The 7,752-nt window shown below is 44.0% G+C and overlaps 1 non-coding gene across 1 annotated transcript; it reads right to left on the bottom strand.

The window, feature by feature from the left end:
* Window positions 1–1,861: 1,861 nt before the first annotated feature.
* Window positions 1,862–1,984, bottom strand: LOC133065742 (U6atac minor spliceosomal RNA). The gene has a single exon (XR_009694998.1). It is a non-coding gene; the product is annotated as a U6atac minor spliceosomal RNA (small nuclear RNA).
* Window positions 1,985–7,752: the final 5,768 nt, after the last annotated feature.

The raw sequence follows: 7,752 nt of genomic DNA, 5'->3' as shown, positions 1-7,752 counted from the left end.
TCTCTCTCTCTCTCTGTCGACCTGGGTGGCCACCTTCCAACCTAAGGGCTCAGCTTCCTCAGCCGTTGTGCCAGCGCCCGAAGATGGGGGCAGCCCTGCAGCTGCTCCCTGTCTCTCCACTGCCAGCCCCGCCTCCACAGCCCCAGAGCCATGTGTCCACACACACACACACACACACACACACACACAACCCAGCACACCCCCAGGCCACACCCACACATAACCCACCCCACCCCCAGGCCACACCATGTGGAGCTGCTGCTGCCGGAGCCAGGAAGAGGTACCAATGGAGGACTCCAGTGAAGCCCGCAGGTGAAGAGTTACGCCACCAGGTGCCAGTTTGGGGCTATTCCTGCCTGTCCCACCTCCCAATGTGGCAACCAAGGTCAATTGACCTGAAAAAGATATCTGGAATAAATTATTCAGAAGGAAGTCAGGTTTTAAAGTACCATATAGAGAACAAGTTTTGATATAGATAAAACATAGTGAGATATCTGGAAATACATACCCAAAATCTGTGGTCTTTATTATCATTGAAATATAGCCATTTCTACTCCTATCTCTCCTCAAAGAATTATTTTTTATTGCCACTGTAGTGTGACACTAAGATATGATAGATGATAGGTACGATGGATAGATGATAGATATGATAGATAAGCAGATAGGTAATATATTATTGATAGATACGTAGACAGATGATAGATGACAGATAAATGGTAGATACATAGATAGATAATAGAGGGTATATAATACCGCTGTATCAATATTTCATAGTTTATCACTGGAAGCAAAGGCTGGTGAAAGACATATTCTTCAGACACACTTAAATAACCTCGATGAGATGTATCAGGATACAATAGTGCTTGCAGTGAATTAATGATACCTGCAACCAGCTTCTCTATTGTAGCCAATACTAATTTTTTTAAATCCTTCATATTTTTGAGGTGGTGGGGGGAAGCCATGTCTTGAAGAGAACTTGCATAGAATCATAGATTTCTAATTTACAGGAGATAAAAGACTCCTTTCGCAGAAGATGCAATATACCGATCTTTATTTTCACCAGGAGAAAACCATGCTGATAGACTTAATTACAGTAAACACTTTGGCAATTAACTTCTGTCTCTCAGAACGAGATCTGAGTAATTCTGACGGCAAGAGGGCTGCTCTTGAGGCAGCTGTTTCTTCTTCAAATTTGAGTGATTTAATTCTTCAAATTGGTGAGGGTTCCTGGCTTCCAAAAGAGAGAATCCTTGGAACCATTTTAAAGAGGTCTTTGGAGGCATTCGGAGTGAATTACTTGGTTTAATCGTATATGAAGATCTGTGTTTCCATCATCTTTCCCCAAAGCTGTACTTTGATGAGCATCCTCAGATGTACACGTGTTACTTATCCCAATATCTGAGCTCATCCTGTACATGTTATCGATGCTGTGGTGTTTAATAACCAACCCTCCTGGGGCAAAGTCCTGTACACAGTGATTTCTATTGTGAAAGTATTCCCCTGACAGCCAATGCAATTTCAAGCTACCCAATTGAGGCCGCTTATCACAGAGCTGGGAAGAGCAGTCCAGTAGCAAGCAATACATAATATACATAATAATTCTACTCTTTGGATATGATACAAGTGAGTAAACTTGAGAACATAGATAGAAGTAAAATGTGATAAACAAGGAGAAGTGGTGACTTTTGAAGGTTTATTACCTCTAATTTAATGTATTTTATTAATTAAAATTTATAGTTTAATTTTTAAAATTTTAGTACTATCTTTTAATTACCAAATAGTAATACACGATTAATTGCATTGTGATCAGATTTAAATCTAATGCTACAGTTAGCCACAGATCATTCAAAACTGCAGAAGGAAAAAACAGTGGTTAGATGCCATGAAGTAGGTGGCAATGCCTTAACCGTATGTGAGCTGTTAGGCCTGAGAACCTCTTCCATCCTTGTCGAGGAGAGTGCTAACCTCTTCTTTCATACAACACTACAGTTTAGCTTTGAATAAACTTTCTTTTTTAGAGAACTTTCAGATTCAGAGTAAAACTGAGAGAAAGGCACTGAGATTTTCCCATGTCCTCTGCCTCCACCTACTCACACGCTCCTCTGTGACCAGCATCCTACCCTGGACGGGGCCTTCATTAAAACTGATGGGCATACATGGACACATCACCACCCAGAGTCCATTGTTACATTTGTGTTCACTCTTGGTGTTGGATAATCTATGTGCTGTGATCAGTCACTGAGTCATGCCCAACTCTTTGCGATCCTATGGGCTGTAGCCTGCAAGGCTCCTCAGTCCATGGGATTCTCCAGGCAAGAACACTGGAGTGGGTTGCCATGCCCTCCTCCAGGGGATCTTCCCGACCCAGGGATCAAATCCACGTCTTCTGCGTTGCAGGCAGATTCTTTACTTCTGAGCCACCGGGGAAGCCCTATGTAATCTATGTGCTGTGCTAACTCTTTGTGACCCTATGGACTGCAGCCCACCAGGCTATAAGTTTGAACATATGTATAATGACACATACCCACCACTATAGTATCATTCAGAGAAATCTCACTGCCCTAAAAATCCTCTGCTTGGCCTGTTTACCCTAATCCCTGGTGACTGCTGGCCTTATTGTCTCTATCGTTTTGTCTTTTCCAGAACCTCATAGAGTTGAAACCCCACAGTATGTATACTTTTCATATTGGCTTCTTTCATTTGGTAACATACATTTAGGTTTCCTCCATGTCTTTTCATGGCTTGATACTCTTTTTCTTTCTCATGCTGAATCAAACTCCATTGTCTGGATGCATCACAGTTTATTTATTTACCACCTACCTTGGTGGCTTCCAAGTTTTGGTGATTATAACAAAAGCTGCTATAAACATCTGTGTGAGTGTTTTCAACTCATTTGGAGAGATACCAAGGGGTGTGATTGCTGGATACATAGTTTAATTTTTAATAAAGTCAATGTTGAATAGTTGTCCTGAAAAATTCCTGGAGGTTGAGCAGCTTTCGTTAGCTGGCATAAACCAGATTTAACACATCTCTGTCCTGTCATTCTGTCCCCACCCTTCCTCTAAGTTGTACTTCGAACTTGAGCTCTTGGGTGTCTCTAAATGAAGTCCCTTTGTGATTCAGTCTTTAAAATGTTGCTTTTGTTTCTGTGTGTGTATATTCTAGTGGATTTATTAAATTAAAAGAATAGACTGGTTTGGCACTCTGTGACAACGTGGAGGGATGGGATGGGGTGAGAGGTGAGAGGGAGGTTCAGTAAGAAGGGGATATGTGTATAACTATGGCTGATCCATGCTGACATATGGCAGAAACCAATACAATATTGTAAAGCAATTATCCTTCAATTCAAAATAAATAAATTTTAAAAAGAACAACAGAAAATTAGACTGGTCACTTCTAACCTTTCTAGCTAAGAAGTGAATCAGGGCTGGTTGCTTTCTCTTTTGCCCCTCCCAGAGCACCAAAGGCAGAATGTGCTAACCTCCTCCGATCTCAGCATCCCAGGCCCTGCAGAAGTGCCCCAGGGAACCAGGGAACAAACCCCTCCCCCAACCTGGCCATTCTCCCCAGAGCTTCAACCTTCAACCTGAGCTTCTCCACTTTTCTGTTTGATGGACAAGCTCTCTGAGTCAGATTGTGTTTGAAGGAGCATCTCGCTGACTGAAAGCCCTTTCAAGTCACCGCCTTGGCATTGACAGTGTCTGAAGGACTCGAATGGCACGCACACCACTAGTCTTTGGCTCATCAACCACACTGTTCGAGCCACGCTTGCCTCTGGCTCAGCAAGAATTGCACTGATGATCAGAATGCATTTAGACAGGAGATGCCTCTGGCACTGTGGCCCAAGATGTCCATCTCCATGGCAATGGTGAGAAACAGAGAACCAATTATTAAACAGTCACAGTTACACATGGAATTATTTGAGATTCATCCTGGGGGCAAGTGGTTAACAGTGTAATTATCTGAGATTCATCCTTGGGGCAAATGGTTAACACTGTAAAGTTGTGAAGAGGAATAAGTATGCTCAGTTTTTATTTTCCTCTTTGACTCAATCATTTCTGCCTGGAGGGCAGAGTCATTAAGGCTCAGCCTTGGTTATCAGGGCTTCGAACAATCAGTCTGGGCAGGAATATTTGCTAGGCACATTAGGTGACAACCCACAATTCATATTGTTCAGCACAGACTTTTTAAAAACTATTGTGTTAAGAGGTTTATCACATCCACCCTGAGACTTCCTCAACACAGGCCAGTGCCACAGTTGGTAAGGACTGTTGCTGAAGGTGAAGCTCCTATACTTTGGCCACCTGATGGCAATAGCCGACTCACTGGAAAAGACTCTAATGCTGGGAAAGAATGACGGCTGGAGGAGAAGAGAGCAGCAGAGGACGAGATGGTTGGATGGCATCACCGACTCAATGGACATGAGTTTGAGCAAGCTCAGGGAGATAGGGAAGGACAGGCAAGCCTGGTGTGCTATAGTCGACAGGGTCACAAAGAGTTGGACATGGCTGAGCGACTGAACAACAGCAATGACAAGTGCAGTGTATTGTAAGTACACCCTGGGAGGTTGGGAATGGTAGAAATGGGTTCCTAAGGTACTCTTGGTACCCTGTCTGCTGGTTATGATCACAACACCTGCCAACCTCTCTGTTCTCAGGACAGAGGCACAGGAGATGTAGGGAAACGTCTTACAGCTCTGCCTTTGGGGGAAGAAACCACTGATTCAGATCTATTTTAGAAGTAAGTTAGAGGAAAATTCTCACATGTATTTTTTTTTCTTTTGCAAACAGCCTTGTAGAGAGGTTAACAAATCTCCTTGCTTAATTTTGTTCTCTTCATTTGTTCTCAGGGAGGGATTATAGCTGGGTCTGTCCCTGAGCATGGCTTGATAACTACTGTGTTCTTAGATTTCATACCAGACTGAATCAAGGACACACAAGGACTAGATAAATAGTCTCCCATGAAAGGAGAGATCGCAGATGCGACCTCAGAGATGGCACGCTTGGAGCTGAAGGAACTATCCTGTCCCAAACACTCCTTTTGGTTCATGTGGGGACAGATTGTGTTGTGATCTGGAAGTGATCCCTGATCTGAAAACGCTATTGTTTTCCCCAAATCTTAGAATCAAGCATTTCAAAGCATGAGACAAGTTTTGAGAGCATCTGAGTGAGCCCTTTCTTCCTATAAATGAGGAAACTGATACCTAGAGAGACTTGCCAGATGGGAGGAGGCCACACAGCCCAGACAGGCTAGTGACCCAGGACTGGAGCTGGGCTCTGACTGAGAAGCCAGACTTAAGGGCCTGGGGGCAGAGGAACCTGGGCTCTCACTTGCAGCCTGAGGTACTGACAGGTTGCATTCTCTTATCCTCCTTTAAGAAAAAATTAAATAAGAATGTAAGGAAGTCAACTGTAGAATTTTAATCAGAAAAGGGATGGTTTGGAGGAGTGTCGGTGGGTGATAATTAAATGTGAGCACCTCCCACACCAAGAGAGCCTACCTCTTCCCAGCGACCACTGGAAATGCAGGGTCAGCGAACTGGCTGAGACTTCCTCAACACAGGCCAGGCCTGAGGACATTGCAGTGCCACAGGCCATGCACTTAACAACAGAATTTCATGAAAGTGGTCATTCCTGCCAGGGCTGCTCATTGCTCAAGGAAAATGAAAGCATTAGTCGCTCAGTTGTGTCCGACTCTTTGCAACTCCGTGGACTGTAGCCCACCAGGCTCCTCTGTCCGTGGGATTCTTCAGGCCAGAATACTGGAGTGGGTTGCTATTTCTTTCTCCAGGGGATCTTCATGACCCAGGAATCGAACTGGGGTCTCCTGCACTGCAGGCAGATTCTTTACCATCTGAGTCACAGGGACGCCCTATTGCTCAGGGAAGGGGTTTCCACCCTCAGGAAGAGGGGATTTTTGGCTCATGGGTGTGAGGGCTCCTGTGAGGTTACATGTTTGTAACGCAGTCACACTGTCTGGGGAGGGGTGGTCAAAAATTGTGCCCCTACCTGGATGTCAATCTGGACACGATCACCAGTGAGCTGTGGGATTTGTCCTGGAGTCAGCTCCCTCGCTGAAAAAAGGGGCTTGCAATCCCCTCACTACACATCACACACGTACACCCCGCATGTACATATCCTCCCATGCATCATACACACACACCACACACATACAGACACCATACACATACACACACCATACACATACACACACCATACACACACATCATACACACATATACACTACACACATACACACATGATGCACACACACCACACAGATACACACACACCACACACATACAGACACCATACACATATACCCACCATACACACATACCACACATGCATGCCACACACCATACATACACACACACTACACACATACACACATGATGCACACATACCACACACATACAGACACCATACACATATACACACCATACACACACACACACTACACACATACACACACGATGCACACACACCACACAGATACACACACACCACACGCATACAGACACCATACACATACACACACCATACACACACACCATACACCATACATACATACACACCACACACATACACACACACTACACACATACACGCATGATGCACAAACACCACACACAGATACACACACACCACACACATACAGACACCATACGCATGCACCCACCATACACACATACCACACATGAACACCACACACCATACATACATACACACCACACACATACACACACCACACACACTGCACCATACACACACCATACATACACACCACACACATACACACACACTACACACATACACACATGATGCACACACACCACACACAGATGCACACACACAGAGATACACACACACACACACCACACATACATACCACACACATACACACAGAGCACACACACATACCCCACATGGATACACACACATACACACACCACACACACACATCCCCATAGATACATATCCCCCACACACAATCACATACATGCCTTCACATACACACCATATACACAATACATCACACACATACACACAGTACGCACCCCACGCAAGGGGCCATGAGATTATATGCAGAATATGTAGCCTGCAGAAGGAACTTGATCAATGTTCTTTTATTCTTTTTTAATTTTTAATTGGAGGATAATTGCTTTATAATGTTGCATTCGTTTCTGCTGTATGTATTGGCTCTATGAGTACATATATTCCCTCTCTCTTGAGCCTCCATTCCACCCGTCCCTATATCGCCCCTTAGGTCACTGCAGAGCACTGAGCTGAGCTCCTCGTTCTATACAGCAGCTTCCCACTGGCTGTCTCTTTCACATGTGGTCGTGTATAACATCTTACGTTCTCAATTCATCTCATCCTCTCCTTCCTTCACTGTGTCCACAAGTCTGTTCTCTACTTCTGTGTCTCTACTCCTGCCCTGCAAATAAATTCATCAGTACCGTTTTACTAGATTTCACATATACACATTAATATACGATATTTGTTTTTCTCTTTCTGACTTACTACACTCTGTGTGACAAGCTCTAGGTTAATCCACCTCACTACAACTAACTCACATTTGGAACTTGATAAATATTTGATCTCTCCTCTTTCAAACAATTTTTTTAAGCTTACATCTTTTCATTAATCAAAAGAGAATATTAGCACCTCACTTTTCTTGATTGAATTTCCCAAGTGGCGCTAGTGGTAAAGAATCCACCTGCCAATGCAGGAGACCCAGATTCAATCC

The sequence above is a fragment of the Dama dama genome, chromosome 11, assembly GCF_033118175.1.
Source record: "Dama dama isolate Ldn47 chromosome 11, ASM3311817v1, whole genome shotgun sequence".
In the NCBI taxonomy this organism is placed as follows: Eukaryota; Metazoa; Chordata; class Mammalia; order Artiodactyla; family Cervidae; genus Dama; species Dama dama.
The sequence above is the reverse complement of the archived record's forward strand: the minus strand, read 5'-3'. Positions and strand labels throughout refer to the sequence as shown.